The sequence below is a fragment of the Fukomys damarensis genome, unplaced genomic scaffold (genome assembly GCF_012274545.1).
Source record: "Fukomys damarensis isolate Sample0158 unplaced genomic scaffold, DMR_v1.0_HiC HiC_scaffold_6, whole genome shotgun sequence".
In the NCBI taxonomy this organism is placed as follows: Eukaryota; Metazoa; Chordata; class Mammalia; order Rodentia; family Bathyergidae; genus Fukomys; species Fukomys damarensis.
The window spans coordinates 18,193,100-18,210,855 of NW_022900918.1; positions in this window are offsets into that span (position 1 = coordinate 18,193,100).

The following is a 17,756-nucleotide window of genomic DNA, read 5'->3' on the forward strand; positions in this document are numbered from 1 at the left end:
CAGTTCTCAAGAGTATGTATGAGTAACAATATTTTCAATTTAACAACTAATTTTTCAGGAAAAATAATCTATCTGAAACATAGAGCCTGAAATAAAAATTATCCAATATTTATATCTGTTTATTATCTAATAGTAAATTACACAAATCAATAGGCAATAAATTGAGTCACCATGAAATGATCTTTCTGAAATCCACTGCAATGAACAAAGTACAATAAGTGTTTGTTGAAATGGAAATATCTCCAAGATACAGAAGATGTGCATAATCAGATTCTTAGGTGTATTTGATTATGATTACTTGTTTTTGCATGTTTCCTGGTTTATTTAAGGGCAATAAAATGCCAACAAGAAGGAGCAGTTATTTTTATCACATATTTTTATTCTGACTAATTAATAATTTAAATAAGCAAAAAACATAATAGAAAAGTCAGGTTTCATCCTGTAAAAAATCAATATTTCATAAAAATGATAAATCGTTGAAAGATAACTTATTGTAAGATCTCATTTCTGCTAGTGGTTTCCTGTATTACTTTTCTGAGTGGAAAGAAATCTTGAAACTCTATTTTGAAACTAAAAAAAAAAAAAAATGTATGTGCAAAGGAAGTGATTTTACCCATTTTAATTGCTGAAATGTGGATCAGCCCACGTGTATTTTATGCTTACAGAAGGTGCTAGCCATGGTCAGAATGAAATTATCAGCATACTTGTTTAGGTCTCCTACACTTTAAATCCACAAGACAGTGCCTAGGACTGACTTGGGCTGGCTTCTGCGGTGGGTCACCTCACAGAAAGGGAACTCTGCATATAAGAAATTTACTGAGGATAGTTGTCATGAACAGGAAACGAGCCATTTCTTCATTCAGAGAGTGACAGTACGTCTTCAAATTCTGAGCTGCATAAATTGAATTAAGCAGCACAGAAAAGGAGCACTCCTGGCCTCATAATATCAACATACACAGTGATACCTATGAGGGCACAAAAAGTTCATGACGGACTTTTCCTTGTAGGTCACAACCCTTCTTGACCTCTGCCACATTTTCATAGTGTTTGACTACTTGCCAAGGACTCTAACTCACAAGGAGGGAAGAGTTTTCTTTCCACTTGTCTAATATAAGATTTAACTGAAGTTTTCATAAGCAAGACATATACTGTTAAGTGTAATATGCTATTATACCTAATATATTATTTTTATTAATATACTTCTAAGATTGCATACCTACATGGATGGCGGTGAAGTGCTATAAACAAAAAGTTAGGGCAAAGGTATTGTCACTGCTTTTCTAATATAACATAACTGAATAGTTCTTAGCATTTTTTTCTAATTGGATTATTCTTTCCATTAATAATAAAGAGACACAGATTGCATAAATAACAATTATTTTTACTAGTCAATTTTTCTAGTATAAAATCCCTGATATCCACAGTGTAAATGAGAAGTTTATGTTGGTTCATGGTATCAGATAGTTTAATCCATGATTGTCTGCAGGATTCTTTTAACCCAGTGAAGTTTACAATTCATTTTATATGGCACAAAGTGAAATAGAATTCTGGCAAATTTCATCAATTAAAGATTCAACTCCTGTTGGAGAGTTTGTGGTTACCTGAAGGTTGGTTATGGTGACTCCTTAAATGTGTAAAGTTTGCTGTGCCCACCCTAATGTACAGTGTATCATGATTTAGGGAAAATAAATTTGTTATAAACATCCACAAAAAAATTACTATCTTGGTGCACACATGGTGCCACAGGATAAAATTATCATTTGTGGTAAAGTGTTGTTTCGAAAATTTACATTTGTAACTTCTTTTGAAGATGGAATGATTTCATTTCAATTATCCCATCAGAAAATAGGTCTTTATCATGGGCTTTCACATTAGTGAAGGAAATTTTCGGATTGGCAGCAGAAAATACATTTTTCCTGATAATTTGGAGTTCCAAGAAAAACATCCTTCATCTGCCAGTCTATATATTTCCAAGGGGCGGACAAAAAACTAGCTTATAGACAATATCCCAAAAGTTAAGAAAAATGTTTCAAAGTTCATTGAGAGAAGCAATGACCTGGCTATAGGTACTTTTCTGAGTCTGCCAGTGCAGCAGAGAGACTGCTTTGGCTTTTGGTTATGCATTGCTTGTGCTGATTTTGCACGGATGGATTTCCATGGTGACACAATACAGTACACACTATCATACTTTTACATGGCTGAAAAATCCTCGAGCCAGGCTCAAGAATTTAGGGATGCCTCTGTGAATGGAAAGCCTCACTGAGCCAGCAGTTTTACTTGAGGCATTGAAGGGAGAGATAAGGTTCTATGTAAAGGGGTAGCTTTCACTTTTATATATTAGTCTGAGATGTTGCCAAGTGCAAGTCAGCTGCATTCCTGGAAACAATTTATTTGACAGGCAACGCTTGCAGGTCCTGTCACACCATTTTTTTTTTTCATTGAGTCTAAGGTAATCCACCACAAAATGTGAACCTCAGGCTGAAGACTTAAACAGTCTATATTACATAAATTCAGCTATTTAAAAAGAGAAATATGACTTAGTAGTTAGATCACGCAAGTGAACCTTTCTGGGAAATTGCTTCTCTGAGTGATGTGGCTGCAGTTCATTCTCTAACTAAAATATTTTTCTTTTTCTCCCAAGATCGTGTATTACTCCTTCCATGCCTCCCTGAAAGAGGGTAGAAAATGGAGCTTCAGAAATATTTGCCTGTCTCACTATTTGGCAGCTAGGACTGAATGCCAACTTGTTTGGCTTGGGATCATCCTCTGGCACACTTCTGGGTGTGTCTTGGTGTGTCATGAAGGTGTGACTTTGGGTTCTCTACATGGTCCCTAACATTTGTATGTTTGTCCTGCTCCCCAGCTCTGTTCTCTGGAGGCTGTGAACTAAACTCTCTGCTTTGCAGCATACTTTGGCCTTGAGTTTCCTGCCCTGAATTCTGCCAGTGTGTAAAGAATCCCCTAAAAACATGAGCTAGATTAAACCTCTCCTCTGTAACTTAGGAGTGTTGGTTATTGTGTCCGAGCAATTGAAAAGATGACTAACACACTATCTGTAATGAAGCCCTTCCTGCATAGGAGAATCCTCAATCATACATATGTGTTAAAGAAAAGTAAGCATGCTCCTTATCAACCTTTGTTATATGTTTAGGTGTGAGGGTCACAACAAGTGATCTAACATTTGCCTCACTATAGCTGCCTACGAACATTTTTTCCTTGAATTGTCAGTTCTTTACTCCAAAGCAGCTAGGTAAAATAGTGAGTTTTGGTACTGGATTTCAACAAGGTCCTAAAAATATTTGTTACTGTCTCTTCTTCCCTTGAGTTTCCTACAATATCCAATATTATGTACAATCTTCCATTCCCTCATGCAGAAAAGGAAATTACAGAAATATTTTCATTGATTGATAGTGTTAAATAGGAAGAAGATGGCTAAAAGGGAAGTGGGAAGGGATGTGGAAAGGAAATAAGGAAAAAGAAAAACTGTGAAAAAAGGAAAACATGGAAGCAAAATCTTTGAAAATAGGGAAGGGTGAAGGGGGTAAAGGGAGAACAGGAGTATGAGGAAAAAACAATCAAGATATATCATGTAAAGGTACAAGATCCCAATGATAAATGTAATTGCATTGTTTGCTTTCAATATACCAATAAACTTAATGGGTTACAAAAAAGAAAAGAATATTTTCCTTTAAAGGAGATAAATTCGAGGAAGGGGGGAGAGAAGAAGAAGAAGAAGAAGAAGAAGAAGAAGAAGAAGAAGAAGAAGAAGAAGAAGAGGAAGAGGAAGAGGAAGAGGAAGAGGAAGAGGAAGAGGAAGAGGAAGAGGAAGAGGAAGAGGAAGAGGAAGAGGAAGAGGAAGAGGAAGAGGAAGAGGAGGGAGGAAGGGAGAAAGAGGAAAAAGGACACTAGATAGATGAATACGCACACACACAAACACACTTGCAGTGAAGTCATGCTCATTAACAATAAAGAAAGCCCTGAGAAATGTAGAACCTAAATTCTACTTAATGACTCTTATAGTCTTTCTCTTAAGAGTTTTTTTCTCATGAAACTCTTTCTAAATGTGTCAAAACTCTCTCATGGCAATCAGTACACACTCTGAGATGTGCTAAGAGCTTTTATAATAGAACTAAGGTTGCATCTATTATTGGAGTGAAAATTTGCAAGTTGAATTTAGGAGTGAGGACATTCTTTGTTACTGAACATTAAACACCTTGTTTGCACATATTCTAGATAAATTAGTCAGTGATTTAATGCTGTGACTTTCTTTTCATTTAATGCTTACCATAAGTGTATAATTTAAAAAATATTTCTAAACTTTGTAAACCTTTCCTTGTATTTCTATTGCTGGTTATTACAATGGGGGTAAAAATCCATTTAGTGAAAAGACTCACATTATTACAGGGAAGATGATTCTGAACCTGCAACTTGTTATTTTCTCCTATATGAATCTAGAACATTGTTTGACCATTTAACTGTTTACGTACATTTAAGTGGCTTCTAGTTGGAAGTTGCTATGAATGGTGCTGGTATGATCTTTCCAGTGCATAATTTGATAAAGATATTCATACTCATCTATTAAATATATTCCTAAATTATATATTAAATATTAATAATAAATATATTCCTACTAAATTAGGGAAATTTATTTATCTCTAAATCATTCATTTTGTCATTTTTAGAAACACATAACTTACATGTTTGCTAGATGCTTAAATGTTTTATTAAATAATTTCTCTTTTACTACTGGAGTTTCATAATGTTTTTTTTCAGCTTTAATTGAGTTTATTGGTACATATTTTCATCCCAATAATAGTAATTTGTTTTTCCTACTTTCATCCCTCTATTCCTTCTTCCTTCACATCTTCTGTTATTTTCTTCCACACTTTCCTCCTCCTCCCTGTACTCTGCTCTTTTTCTTCCCTCTACCCTCTGTCAGCATTCTCTTTCATTCTTTTAGCAAAATTTCTGTGAGTATAACAATTTCATTACTGGGCCAGGGATTTAGCTCAGCGGTTCTGCTGCCTGCCTTGCAAGCGCAAGGACCCGAGTTCAATCCCCGGTACCAAAAAAAAAAACAAAAAACAATTTGATTACTATTTGCGGAAAAATAATTTTGGCCTTTGTGGTTGTCTCTATGCATTTGTTATTAATTCTATTTACATCTATATTGTTTCTTTTATTACTCAATTTAAAAACTTTTCCTGATACAGAAACGTTAATTTTAAAATTGTTGCCTTTTTATTTCTGATATTGCACTTTAGTTTTTATTTTAGTATTTAGACATTGCTTGAATTTGTCAATTCACTTTGCAAATTTATCTTTAGATAATTTTGACGCTCCTTGAGCTGCAGGCTATAAAAAATGGCAAAGACAATTTTGTTGTTATACATGCAAAATAATTTATAATTTTGACTTGAATTTCCATTATGGCACACAATAGTTTTAATTGCCAGATATGATAGTTTTTCCTATATTTTAAACTCACTCATTCCTATGACATGGTATTTAAAAGAGTTTGGAGTGTGTGGATTTGTCAGACAGTAGTCTTAGAAATAAGGTTTTATCTGTTGCTATATTTTTTTCTGAGCAAGACAGCTTATGTTGTAATAATAAAGAAGCTTATAGTATCAATGGCTTTACAAAACATATGTTGATTATTTGTTCACCCTAAGTCTTCTAAAGTTTTTGGCACATCTCCAGGGCCAAAGCTGTTTAAATCTTACCCAAGCTGTTTAAATCTTGCTACTGCTCCATTATTTGAAAATTACATTCTAAATTATCCTTCTCAGAAAAAAGAAGTAATGCACACTGACTTGAAAACTTGAACAGTGGCAAGATGTGAATGATGCACATAAGTTATGATTCTGTAGCAAGCATTCATATCAACAATATAAACAGTTTTGATAAGACGTTGTGTATATTCAAAGAAAAGCGAAGTTAGATTTCAGCAAACACAGTAATACCTACCACAGTTTGGGTTGACTGCTTTAAGAATTATGAAATTTTTGTCTTGCATTGCAAATTACTTTTGATTCTCAAATAATTTATTAAATGCAAATATTTATCTATGTGCATATGTAACTTTTGAATAAAGAACTATGATTTATCATTAATTAATACCTTGATATTTGAAGTATTTGTCTTCAGCCCAAATTCAAACAATAGCTACAATTTTACTTGTCCATACTATTTTAAAAGTATTGACCCACTATTTGCAATCCAAATGTCTAGACTGCTTAACATATAGTAAAAAGAAATTATCATGGAAATTACCTAAACTGAGTGGCACACACCATGCTTTGGAAGTAAATAAGGTTTTATTTTATTTAATTTATAACCATTATGTATTTGTTAAATCCTGTAATTGAATTTGCTTCCCTATATTAATTTTTATACAATTATTTATAAGTAAGTTTCCTGTGACAATGGGACATATTTTAATTGCTGTAAAACTATAATTGGTTACTCCTCAATCAAGTGACAAATTATGAGTACAAGTAAAGGAAAATATGCTAGAATATTTTGTGCTTGTTAACTTTCATCTAAATCATGGTGGCAATGTGATGAAATGCTAAAATAAACATGCATTAAATTGAGCAGAAAAATTGTTATAGGTTACATATTAAGTTTATTTCCAATTTTAAATTAATATCCTGTCAACATATAAAACATAAAATTAAGATAAAATGTAGTAGATGTACTGTATATTCTAAATTAATTTTGTCATCATGTTTATTTATATGTATTTGATATTTGTTATTTAGGTATTTCTACTCCAAAAATACTAAAAACACCTAGTTTATTTATCCATAGTTGTCTTTTATTCAACACTCTTACATGCAGCTTTTCTTCTTCTTTGTAGCACATTAATGTGCCCATTTTGCTTTTTCTTTTAATTTCAGATACCTGATCTTGGGATGATATGTTTGTCCTCTTGTTTAGTTGTTATATTTGTCAGATTCCTAGAAGGTCACTGAAATAATATAAAAATTAAATTCAGAGGGAAGATGATTTTATATAGAAAGTTCTGTTACATTATGAAAGTGTGCAAATTATTTTTTAAGAAAGACTGGTGATATATTCCAGTTTGGCGGCACATATTAGAGCCTCAAACTAAAATGAGAAAAGCACTGCTCAAAAACTTCAGGTTGTCAGTTCTGACACGAAAAAAGCTAGGAAGTTATCACTTCTGGCTTTTAACTAAAATAATGGAGAATACACTGAAAAATCAAAGAGTTTTATGGACCTATCAGAAAATTGAGGTCACGGGGAAAACCACAATCTGAAAGTCTAGAAAGACAGACTCATACAGGGAATCACAGCCAAAAGCAGCTTACTGGGAGCAGAAGCTAGTGCATCTGATGAAACACTTGAATGGTAACTTTGACAAACCACTGGGGTATAGTTTAGTGTGAGAAAGAAAACTCCTGGCAGCTAACATCGTTCAAAGCCCTATAATTTCATAGGTTTTATCTCTCAGTATCTCACAAGGTTTTCATGGTAAAGAATAAAAGGACAGACTTTTATATCTGCTAGGATGAGAGGAAAATCAGCCTTTGTGACATATTCCCGGAACGTTCAACTACAAAAACGCAGTCAGCAAAAGAAGAAAAATTAGCCAACTCCAGTTCCTTCTAGCCCTCATTTCTCACCTAAGTGAGTAGGATGAGGAACACTTCTAAAGTTCACACCCCTGGAATACAGTTCCACTGAAAGAAGTGGATTTAATGGTAAAGTTGAGTATTTTCTGTCCTTCCTACAAACTGCAAACACGTCTGTGCTCTAGCATGGAATGCAGCTGGAAGAGGAGAAGGTTTTATCCTTTCTTTAAGAAGTAATTTTAGAGACATACAAAGGAATGAAATAAATTAAATCTTCTGACACCTGCAGCTAAGTCGTATATTAAAGAGTAAAATCCCTACATATGTTAACATAAACCGCACATCAAATCCCTAGTGACATCAGTTCCTGCTATTCAATACATCATATGTGATTTTCAACCAAAAAATTATGATATGCTGGAAATCAAAGCAAAACACAATCTTATGAAAGAAAGCAAGAGAACCAGATTTATATGTGACAGCATTTGAAATTTTTAAATATGAGATTTGAAAAGAGTATTATTAAAATTGAGTAGTATTTTTCCCACAGAAAAATACACAGTAGGAATAAAGTGGACAAAGGGGAAGGGGAAATGGGAGGGGTAGAGGAAAGGAAGGAAGAATGGAATTAATATGAGAATAAGAAAAATAATGGAAACAAAGTCTTTGTATATAGGGAGGGAGGGGAATGGGGAAAAAAATAAGAACCAAGTTTGATTATGTAAAGGTACAAATTTCCAACAAGGAATGCCATTATATTGTATATATTAAATGTACCAAAAAAATTAATTAAAAAAGAAAAATATACAATATATCAGAACATATCTGCACTCTAAGTCAAAAGATATACACACCAAGAAAAATTCAAGTTTATCCTCTAAATCCCACGCACTAGAGCAGAAATGATTGTCTTCTATCGTCTCAGCTGTAGACCACACATAGCTAGATGACAGATACCTAATGAGTTCTAAACTCTCAAAAGAAAACTTTGAAGTGTGATATCCAGGAGAAAACAAGAAGAAAAACAAAATGGAATAAAATCTTTAAGAATCACAGAGAGACTATGATGTGTTAACATATACATTACTGGAGAATCAAGAGGAAAATAAATTACTACAGGAAAGGCTGTCTCAGTAACAGAACAACTAGTTCCCTTATCTTGCCTGCCAGTGTCCTTTTCCAACAAAAGAAATCTGGCTCTTGGGAGAGATAATAGGTCTAGGAGTAGAGAAGATGTTGATAAAGAAGATGATCCTAGGACATATTGTAGTGTCAGAAAATTAGAAAGTGTTATAAATAAACACACTTCCATTGATGAGAGAGTGCCAGGACAGTCCGGGAGCCAAGTGAAAGATTTCTCAATGGTCACAGATGTAACAATTTAAATAATAAAATACAATACTATTGGAATATTAATCAGAGTAGAACATAAACATCAATATGCTCAACCATAAATGAATGAATAATTGAATAAATTTTAAATTGGATATTAAAGACATAATAGGCGTAATAACTCCAAATTATGTAGCTACACTGTCCTCAAGAAAGGGTAGCATCATTTCCCACTTTCTAGCTATGGGTAGCACATGGTGACTTACCTTAAAGTGTACATTGAGGAAAGGAAGAAAAAGATGCCTGGATAGTGAAAAATTTGGCATAAACCCAGTGTCAAGGTCAACATGAACAATCACCCATCATACTGATAAAGTGTGCCCCCGAAATAATGAAAATAGAAATGGTTCTTTGCCTCTACAATCTTCTTCCCAATAACTTTCTGTTCCAGTTTTATCATGAGCAAAACAGACAAGTTGTTGATTGTTAAATTCTACATGAGAAAAATCTGAGAAACTCTGGTCAAAACTTCTGACAATATCAAAAATTAGGGAAGTTTTTGCAAATTTTACAGCAAGAGGAGCTATAGATAACACATATTGAGCTTCCAAGACAAAAAAGATCATTATTCGGTGTAATTTTCAGGAGATCTAAAGAATGGTGGCCTTTACATAATAGTAATGTATCAATATATTTTCACTGAATTTAATGTGATATTTTAATGATGGGAAACTAGACATGCAGCATATGAAAACTGTACTGTCACTCAATTGTTCTGAAAATAAAAGTTGATATCAAAATGAAGTATATTAACAATAACATCTATAACCCAAAAGTATGAATGGTGATTTTTATTGCGTATAACTTTTAAGTGGAAACTTGTTTAAAGTGGCTGTACAAATAACTTTTGGAACCCGGGACAATGTGAGAAGCACGGAGAAGGATGGCGACAATGAAATATTGGTAACTGCACAGGTACCCAGGCATGCAGAAATGCAGGCCCAATGCTGAAATAACTGTTACCGAGAAACCAAGCCTTAGATTTCATATAAAATTTATGTGATTGGGAAAAGGTGTTATTTGATTCATTGTAAAATGCTACATGTGTATCTAGATGCAACTTTACAGCATATTAAATAAAATAATTTTGGTCATTTAGCAGTAGTTTATAGACCAACAGTGTGATATTTTTGCCTAAGAAAATATTCCTTCAATTATACTTTACCATTGTTTGTATTATCCTGGAAAGATTTTGGCTGGGTCAAATGGAACCTCTAATCCTAGTTCTTTGATGCATCTATGTATTGATTTCCTTAGAGGTTGCACCAGTCTGCACTCCCACCAACAATAGAGAAGAGTTCCTTTTTCCCTATAACCCCACCGACATTTGTTATTGCTTGACTTCTTGATAGCAGCCATTCTTTTTGGGGTGAGGTGTAATTTCAGTATTGTTTTCATCTGCATCTCTCAAATGACCAGTGATGTTGAATGTTTTTCATATATTTATTTGCTGCTTTTAATCCTTTGTCTGAGAAATTTGTGTTAATTTCAGATGCCCATTTTTGCATGGGGTCTTTACATTTGGGGGGCCTAATTACTTTTAGTTCTTTATATATTCTAGATAATAGTACTTTGACTGAATCATTAAGTAAATTATTATTCCTGATATTTCTCTTTTAGGCATCTATAACAAACAGTAATTTTACTAATATTTATTTTTCTAAATATGCTTATTTATTATGCATTTTAATACATGTATGAGGTAAATTCACAAGAGGCAAAACAGTTTGAAATTATTTAAAACTTCAATTTTATATTTTATGTGTTGAAAGCACAATACTATCTTACATATATAGTTTATATGTAAAATGAATATATTTTTTTAAATTTTGCAGTATTTATTTTTTAATTTAACTTGCTATAAAACTATGCAAAGTACTTGTATTGAACTTATTAACAAGTGATTTGTTTGGTCATATTCACTAAATACAATGGATCTATGAAAAATCATGCATGATTTTATTTATGAAATTTTAATTCCTTTTGTTTAAATTTAACTTTCCTTAGATTTCATGGAGCTACCTTGTCAATATAATTCTAGAAAATGCTTATAATTTTATTATATTAATATTCTGATTTCGTTTCCTAAGCCAGCCATTTCACAAATTGTGTTCACATTCTTGTAATGGAAAGTAGAACTGGAATATGAATAAAAATCAATGTCCATTTGATGCACAATCATTTCTAAATAAATACCTTGCAAAGAGTAGTCTCATGTGTACAAGATGTGTATACATAAATGATTCTTTCAATATTTTTAAGTATAAAAATAGGTAAAATTTATTAAATGTGAAAATAAAATGATTTATAGCTTGTTGTGAGATGGACTATAATAACGCACCATAATGGAATGCTGCATATATTTTTTACTTTACTTGACAGGGAAAACACTCAAGGTCATATTACTAAATACTCAAAACAGTGCCAAAAATGTCTTTAGAATTACTTTCTTCATATAACCATGTTTCTTATAAAAGTAAAACATATGACATAAAGACAGTCAAATCAAAAGTACAATATTTGAAAATTAATTTGAAACACTAAATTAAGGATTTATGGTAAACGGCTTTAGATACTATTTTCCCAGAAATTTTGCAACTGTTTAAGATATAGAAAGGTCCAAAAGAACAACATAACTATTTTAGAAACAATAATCCTTAAAAATTGTGGTTTTCTGCTGATACAATAAATGAGGTTGAAAGGAACTAGTGAACTTTTCCAAATTGTTTCAAGCATCTCATAGGAACAAGACACAAGAACTCGTATTGTTTGATGCATCCAGGAAGTGGAGTTGGTCACCATAAATGCAGGCAATAAGGAAACAACTAAGTCTACAATGAATTCTGAATGTGTACACCTGAGCTAACATAACAATCAAGAATCCCTGGAACAACAGACGTTAGGAAAGTTGTCATTCACTCTCAGTTCAATAGACTTTCAGTGATTGTTGTTGAAATCCATTTGGTTAAAATATAAAACCTGAGAAGGATTAAGAAGAGACAGGAGTCCCTTCCCAGGACTGAGGGTCTTTTGTGAAATAGAATAATTGCCTACATTGAGCAAAGGTACATTCAGCCTGATGAAGTGGTTTCTATAATAAATATCAGCTTTCGCAGAGAGGATAAACTTTCATTACTCATGCCCTTATCATGAAAACTGCAATTGGGAGATATCATGAAGTTTGGTTAAAAGATTTGCTTCAAACAAGTGGGGAGTGAAAATTGATAGGATACAAAGAACTTAGAAGAGTTCTTAGAAGGTATGGAAAGTAATCAAACAGTCTTAGATACATAGAATATGATCCACAAGAAGAAAATGGACTGAATAGAAAGCAAGAAGAAATATTTGAACTGGAAACTTCTGCATAAGAATTTTCTAATATTTCCAATACTGATGAAATATATCAATGGCATACCAAAGACTAAAAGCCTCCCCCAAAAATACAAAACCAAAACAAACTTGAAGGAAAGCAAAAAGAAGAAAAAATTATTTGCGAATTATGGCAAAAAAAAAATCTAAAAAAAAAATGTAAAGAGAACAACATGACGGCTCTCAAATACAAAACGAGTACTATTTGTAATTTTTAAAAGATATAAATAGGCACATATTTGTTGTCAGAAATTGAAATAAGATAAAATACACTAGAAAACAAACAAAAAAAGAATGGGGTAACATCTTCCAGCTCTGAAAAGCAAAAATATAACAGACTTGCCAACTCAGATTTTACAACAAGCTGTAAGATTGCTAAACAAGTTGAAATAAAGACATTTTCTTTGATTAAAAAAGCTGAGACACTTATCGGCATATTTCAGTACATAAATTACAGAAAGACTAAAGAAATCAGAAGCTTAAATCTACTTGAAATGAAAAAGGTACAAAAATTGCTTAAAGCAATATTTACATATTTAGTAGTTAAAGTAACAAATGAATATAATTTTATTGCTCTAAGTGACATTTTGTGGTCTAAACAAAAATACTAACACAGCATTGTATAGTTTTTAGTAGTGTAGAAGCAAAATAATTGGCAATAGCACAAGGAAATGTACATATGTCTTATATGCCTCTTACACAAGAAATATTATTGGTATTATTACAAAGCAGAGTGCAATAGGTCAAAGTATAAATTAGAAATACTAAAACAAGCATCAAATAAATACCAAAGGGTACAGGGCTGGGGATTTAGCTCAGTGGTTCTGGTGCCTCACAAGTGCAAGGGCCCAAGTTCAATCCCAATACCAATGACAACAACAACAACAACAACAAAACCAAACCATAAAATGTACCAATAAACTCAATTAAAGCTGAAAAAACAAAACAAAACAAAAAACAGTACACTAAGTGAATTAAGGAGAAGACTGGAAAAAGAGAAAAAGAAAATAGCTTATATTTAATCATATCAATAACTTCACTAAATATAAATAATTTCAAAATATACTTGATTTTTTCAAATAGGATATAAGAGGTAAATGCAAAAGTGTCCACTCTATAAGAAACACACTTGAGATATAAAGATGTAGGTAGGTTAAAATTATAATGATCAAAGATAATATACCATTCAAATACTAAGCAAAAAATAACCATGGGTTGGCATCACAGAAGTTATGCTTCTGAACAGGGGGAAATGGGGACATGCCTAATGATATATGCATAATTTTTCAAGAAGTCACAATAATCCTACAATTTCATCAGATTTCAATACTGTTTAGAACACATCAAACAAATATGGACAAAAATGAAAGGAATAATATACAAATCCCCAATTATAGAGTCACTGACTTTAACAATTCCTTCTCAGTAACAAAAGAAGAAATAAGTATAATCTATAATCAATAATTTAATTATACTACCAGCAGATTATTGTAAGGTATATTCAGGGAAATTTTACCACCAATACAAAGTATAATCCAGGGGGGGCATACATCAAGATAGATTCTATTCTGGCATATAAAATTAAAATTTCAACAAATATATGTACGGGATTTAAAAAAGAAAATTGAAGGATTTTAAATCCATAATACTAGGTGAAATCAGTGAGACATAGAAGGTTAAATATCGCATGGTTTTTCTAACATGAGAAACCCAAAACATAAATAATTGAAAAGCAAAATAAAATAGAGATCGTAGGACAAAAGGAGTTAGATATTAAAATTGAGATAGTATATCCAGTACTCACAATTATCAGCATCTAATAATAGAAAACATCTCCTTCAGGTGTCGCTTTATCTGAATCCTACATATATGAGAACATTGTATTTTTTTTTTACTGGAAAGTATTTCCTGTGATATCTTCTTGAACTATTTTATATTTCTTTCCTCTAACAGATTCCTCCTTTACAAGAGAAATACAGAGGATATAGTGTTTTTCCTATTCTGATTTAATACTTAGTACTCCTAACTCTTCCCCTACCATCCACCCTTTAATTTGAACTACCATCTAGAGTTCAAAAACTGACAGGCATTTTTCAGTCCTCCCCAGTAATGACATAACCCCTAAAATACACTGATTTCCTGGACCCTCCGCCTATGAACGGTTTCACTAGAAATATTGACCAATGAGTCAGGCTTTTATTTTAAACTCCATATATCATAGCAACAACTAACTCTTCTATTATTTTGCTGCTGGTTATAATTGACTATTGTGATACTTTCAGCTTAGCTCACCAAACTTGGCAGGGCTCCTGAAAACCTAAGAGGTATAATTGACAATTTTCAAATATTTTCTATAATTATCAGATATGAGGCAATAAGAAAACATTCTGGATGAAAAATGATATCCTGATTTATTTCTATGATTATAGAAAACACTCATATTACAAAATTTAAAAATTCTTTCCAAAAAATCCAATATACACAATGATCATATGTGTAAATAATTTAAAGTTTCATATATTAAAAAGATATTAGACTTTTTAGCATTTGTTATATGTTAAAATTTATTTTTCTTGTAAGTTAACAAATTACATTTGTATATATTTGTAAGGTACAAAATAGTGAGACTCAAAATTCTGATGGAATTTAAACTTTTTTTTTTGGTACTGGGGATAAAATTCGGGTCCTTGTGCCTGCAGGGCAGGCAACATTGCCAGTGAGCTAAATCCCCAGCTCCGGTGGAATTTAAAATGTATTTATATTTATTTTTTCTGAAGTAAAGAAATTTTAAATAACTATTGAAAAATGGATCTTAATTTTAAAAAATCAGTATCATATTTATGTTTAGACTTGTGTATGTTAAGTGACAGCAATAATAGCAATCTATAAAATAAAAATATTCAATATATCCAGTATGTATTGCTATATGAATTGCTATATTAAATATTTATCAATTAATTTAAAATTATAAATGATCTCTAATGTTTGAAAAAGCTCTGTATGACAGAATATGAATTAACAAATTATTTCTGCTGTAATGTTTCTAATATTATACTAAAGCCCTTTCTAGGAATGGAAATAAAAATAAAAATGGAAAGTTTTTTTAAAGAATAATTTGTTTCAGATATCAAAAGTAATGCTTTAATTCCAAAGAAATCACAAAAATATTCAAATAGAAAAATATAAGCACAATTTAATATTTTTAAACATATATTTAATCCCATATTATAATTTATCATACATTTAATGTAAATTTTTCAGATAGGAAAATTATATTTGTGATGTAGAATTATTTATTGAAATTAATATTTTTATGACATTTGAATAGTTTTATGCAGCAGCTATATCATATACTTGTATCTTCCTTATGTCTCAACTGTACACATTAACTTGTATGCAGTTATAGGTTAATATTTTACTATGACTGTTCAGTAACTATTTAGTAAAAATGAGTAGACAATAGAGTTCTGTTATGAAATAAAATTTAATTTTGATATTTTTGTATGACCTTAAAAATTTACAACTTTTACTTCTCTGTAATTAATTTTCTTCTCTGAAAAATGGAAGTGATAATAATTAATGCACTGGATTTAAAGAATATATATAAAAAGGACATGTATATGTCATTCATAACTGTTTATGATATTCTCACACTGAATTAAAATGTAGCTTTTACAGGAAAAATATACTGTCAATGTTCGAAATATTAATAAAAAGATACATTGTGTATGAAAGCATAAAATAAATTGCATTAATCTATTTAGATATAGCTAAATGGACATAATGTTGATATAATGGAAGAAAATAGTTTATTTTCTCATTCGTTTTTAATCCATTTACATTTTTCAGAATTAGATATATCATATGTATTGCATATTCAAAATTTCAGATATTGTAAATTAGATAATTAAATAAAACATAAGATCCCAAAATAGTTATCCTTGGATTGTAGAACATGAATTGTGTAATAAAATTATGTAGGAAAATATGCAACAATTTTGGGAAATATTAAATCATAATATTAATTCATTATGTACCAATCTAATAATTTGAAATCTACTTCCTGCTTATTAAAATAATATTAAAATAGCTTATTTCAGACACAATAGTTTTATTTGCAGTTGATCAAACTTACAAGAACTACTAGTATTAAGTGTTAAAAAAATCCACTGAAAGTATTGAAGAACCATGAAATTAATTGGGATTGAAGAGGCAAAAATCTCCGGTAGAAGAGACCATCATCTTGATGAACCTGAGGCATTTTTCTCCTCAACTTTATCGAGACTCTTGCTTATACATAAGAAGAAAACCTTAAAATCCTAGCAGAAACCTGAGTAATATCTGGGGCTATCATAGTTTGGAGTTCTACAGTGGGGGGTGGAGGAAAATTGCATTTCAGGGAGGTAAGGCAGCCACGCTGCAAGAGCAGAGTTCTCAGTATTGAAATGATCCTGACGTTCTGCCAACTCCTGGGTACATTTGCAGATGCCTAAGCCGTAGAATCAAAGAGTAGCAGCTCCGAAGATGTCAAATAGTTCAAAGAAACGTTCAGAACTCATTTTCTGGGGAGATAAAATTATAATGTAAAAATTATTGAGAAGACGGGGAATGGGTTAGCATTCTGCACTTGGTTAAGTCTTTGATAAGCTCACACTTGGATTAAAAGCTAAAGTGGAAGAAAGGAGACAAATGATAAAAACTGACACTTGGATAGAAGAACATGGCCTCTAACTTAATATTCTGTTTGAGGAATTAGTTATCCATCTGATGACTAAATAAAACTTTCTTGAAAATCTATATTATTCTTGGATTCTACTTTTTCATATACTATTCTGTCACGCGCCATTATTTCCGGGTTCTTCATGCCCTGCATGAATTCTGGAGGTGAATCCGCCGGTGACGGTGGTTCACGCCTGCGCAGAAGAGGCGCTTGGCTCGTCAGAATGACGCAGGCCGGCATTGACCAATAGAAATGGGCCACGTCACCCGAGAGGCTATAAAAGGCAGGCTCGCATCCGGCTCGGGGTCTTTCCGCCATCTTGAAGAATGCAGAAGAACCTCCAATAAAGCGTGCTTCAGAAGAATCCTGAGTGTTGCGTGCTCCTTGCTGGCGAGGTGCGCGGGACAAGTGGTGCCGAAACCCGGGACCTGGAATTGAAGCAGCGATCGGTGAGCAATCCGTGAAGCCTGCTGTCAAAAAGGGTTTGGCCGAACCGAAACAAGGAGGACACCGCTGTCTGGAACGCCCGGTGGGGAAAATCCTCGGAGAAGCAGGTACCAATGGGGCACATAGGATCTAAGACAAAACTCAGCATAGCAATTCAGTCTTTACTCAGGGAGAAAGGAATTAAGGCAAAGAAAAAGTCATTGTTTCAATTTCTTGATTGTGTG